Below are 3,769 nucleotides of genomic sequence, written 5' to 3'. Positions count from 1 at the left end.
CATCTCATTCTGTCTGTCTTCATTGTATATGCTCAGATGAGGTCAACTTCAGCAAGGGAGCTTCCAAAATGTCTGTATCCTTCCTCAACCAAGGATTCCCCAGCTCCGTTGTCAACAGGGCCCTCAACCAGGTTTGTCCCATCTCCAGCAATTCCGCCTTCACCTCTTCTCTTCCCTCCTGCGACAGCGATACGGTTCCCCTTATCCTCACCTACCATCCCACCAGCATTACACATCCAGACGATCATCAGATGCCATTTCCACATGATGCCACCACCGGACACATATTCCCCTCCCCTCCCATGTCCGCCTTCCATAGAGACCGTTCCCTATGGGACACCCTGGTCCACACTTTGTTCACCCCCGACACCTCCCCACAGCCCTACGGCATCTTCCCCTGTCACCAGTGAAGGTGCAACACCTGCCTATTTACCTCCTCCCTCCCCAGTATCCAAGGGCCCAAACATACCTTCCAGGTGAAGCAACACTTTACCTGCACTTCCTAGAATCTAGTCTACTGTATTTGCTGCGAACAATGTGGTCTGCTCTATACTGTGGAAACAAAGTGTGACCTGGGTGATTGCTTTGCTGAACATCTGTGCTCTGATCACAAAAAAGACCCTGAACTACCTGTTGCCTGCCACTTTAATGCACCACCCTGTTCTCTGGCCAACATCTGTGTCTCTGGCTTGCTGCAGTGTTCCAGTGAAGGTCAACGCAAGCTGGAGGAACAACATCTCATTTTCCATTTGAGGACCCTGTAGCCCTCCGGACTTAATATCAAATTCAATAACGTTAGACCCTAAACTCTCCCACGTCCCAAGTTTCCACCCCACACATCAGGCCTTGTTACCACATAGCCAGCCATTACACATCCCCTGTTGGTAGTCACCAACAGTCACCATTAACAACTATTCACCATCCCAGCCTGAGCATTATCAACTCTCTGTCTGTCCAACTACTCTTCGCTCTCTTTAGGCTCTATTGTATCATTTACTCCCTCCCCCATCCCACTCCCTTTTTTCTGCATATAAACTGACGTTTTCCTAGCCACCATTAGTTCTGAGGGTCACCAGACCAAAAGCGTTAACTGCTTTTTCCCCTCACAGATTCTGCCAGACCTGCTGAGCTTTTCCAGCAACTTTGTTTCTGTACCATCCCGACTTTGGTTCTTAGATGGTGAACAGGCTTTGGGTCGTCAAAATAAAATAACAGAATTGAGTATCAAGGGGAAATAGTTAGATTCTCTCTTTTTGGAAAAGGTAATCATTTAAACTGTGTGGCACAAATGTTACTTGCCACTTACCAGCCCACGCTGCAATGCTGTCCAGGTCTTGCTCCATACAGATACAGATACAGACTGCCTCATTATTCGAGTAACAAACATGGAATTGAACATTATGCACTCCTCAGCAAACATTGCACTTTTGACTTTGTGATGGGAGGAAAGGTCAGTAATGAGACTATTGAAGATGGCTGGACCTAATACACGACCCCGAGAAACTTTTGTGGCGATATTCTTGGTCTAAGATGATTTCCTTCAATAACCACAACTCTCCTCTTTTGTACTAGGTATGATTCAAATCAGTGGAACATTCTCTCCAATTCCCATTGACTTCTTTTTACTAGAATGTTTTAATTATAAATACCCCCACTCAGATCAAATGGTGTCTTGATACCAAAGGCATTCACTTCCTCAAGTACAGAACTTTGGTCAAATCCTAGTCAGGATTACTCCATTCATTTCCAGGCACTAAACCTCAGGAAATGAACATGGAGGCAATTCTTCACTTTGTATCCCTTTGAGGTCTGCTGTATTCAAGAGATTTAAAATGACTATGGGATCTGATAGGCAGATGCAGAAAATCATTTTCTTTGGTGGGGAAACCAGGTCAAGATAGCCTTTTATAATTAATAGGCCAGGCCATTTAAGTGTGAAATCAGATTGTAAATTGTTATGGTAACACAAATTTAGAACTTTCTCTTCCAAATGGCAATAGATCCTGAAAATTTGAAGGCTGAAATTGACAGATTTCTTAGGTTGAGTATCAAAGGGATTATGGAACAAAGGAATGATGTGGAGGTGCCAGTGAAGTGATGAACTGGGTACACACAGCCAGAAGTCACATGACAATAAAATGTGAGGCTGGATGAGCACAGCAGGCCCAGCAGCATCTCAGGAGCACAAAAGCTGACGTTTCGGGCCTAGACCCTTCATCAGAGAGGGGGATGGGGTGAGGGTTCTGGAATAAATAGGGAGAGAGGGGGAGGTGGGCCGAAGATGAAGAGAAAAGAAGATAGGTGGAGAGGAGAGTATAGGTGGGGAGGTAGGGAGGGGATAGGTCAGCCCAGGGAAGACGGACAGGTCAAGGAGGTGGGATGAGGTTAGTAGGTAGGAGATGGAGGTGCGGCTTGGGGTGGGAAGAAGGGATGGGTGAGAGGAAGAACAGGTTAAGGAGTCAGAGACAGGTTGGACTGGTTTTCGGATGCAGTGGGTGGAGGGGAAGATCTGGGCTGGTTGTGTGGTGCAGTGGGGGGAGGGGACGAACTGGGCTGGTTTTGGGATGCAGTGGGGTAAGGGGAGATTTTGAAGCTGGTGAAGGCCACATTGATACCATTGGGCTGCAGGGTTCCCAAGCGGAATATGAGTTGCTGTTCTTGCAACCTTCGGGTGGCATCATTGTGGCACTACAGGAGGCCCATGATGGACATGTCATCTAAAGAATGGGAGGGGGAAGTGGAAATGGTTTGCAACTGGGAGGTGCAGTTGTTTATTGCGAACCGAGAGGAGGTGTTCTGCAAAGCAGTCCTCCAACTCATATTCAACTTGGGAACCCTGCAGCCCAATGGTATCAATGTGGACTTCACCAGCTTCAAAATCTCCCATTCCCCCCCACCGCATCCCAAAACCAGCTCAGTTTGTCCCCTCCCCCCACTGCACCACACAACCAGCCCAGCTCTTCCCCTCCACCCACTGCATCCCAAAACCAGTCCACCCTGTCTCTGCCTCCTTAACCTGTTCTTCCTCTCACCCATCCCTTCCTCCCACCCCAAGCCGTACCTCCATCTCCTACCTACTAACCTCATCCCACCTCCTTGACCTGTCTGTCTTCCCTGGACTGACCTATCCCCTCCCCACCTGTACTCTCCTCTCCACCTATCTTCTTTTCTCTCCATCTTCGGTCTGCCTCCCCCTCTCTCCCTATTTATTCCAGAACCCTCACCCCGTCCCCCTCTCTGATGAAGGGTCTGGGCCCGAAACGTCAGCTTTTGTGCTCCTGAGATGCTGCTGGGCCTGCTGTGTTTGTCCAGCCTCACATTTTATCATCTTGGATTCTCCAGCATCTGCAGTTCCCATTATCACAGAAGTCACATGACCCCAGGTTATAGTCAAACAGGTTTATTTGAAATCACAAGCTTTTGAAGTGCTGCTCCTGCCTCAGGTGAAGTGCAGCTGTCAAAGGAGCAGCGCTACAAAAGCTTATGATTTCAAATAAACCTGTTTGACTATAACCTGGGGTCATGTGACCTCTGGCTTGGAACAAAGGAAGGCAAATGTAGTGGTCACTGGACCTGAAAACTCTGATTTCCCTCCATAGGTGCTGCCAGACCTGCTGTGTTTTTGTAACAATTTCTGTTTTTGTTTCTGATTTCCATCATCCGCAGTTCTTTTGGTCTTTTGGTTGTAAATGGAGATGTTGGTCAGCCTTGATCTCATTGAGTAGCCTAATCTTTTGTTCTTCCATATGTAAAGATTTGAACAAAGACA

The sequence above is a fragment of the Stegostoma tigrinum genome, chromosome 16 (genome assembly GCF_030684315.1).
Source record: "Stegostoma tigrinum isolate sSteTig4 chromosome 16, sSteTig4.hap1, whole genome shotgun sequence".
NCBI lineage: Eukaryota > Metazoa > Chordata > Chondrichthyes > Orectolobiformes > Stegostomatidae > Stegostoma > Stegostoma tigrinum.
Note: the sequence above shows the minus strand (reverse complement) of the source record.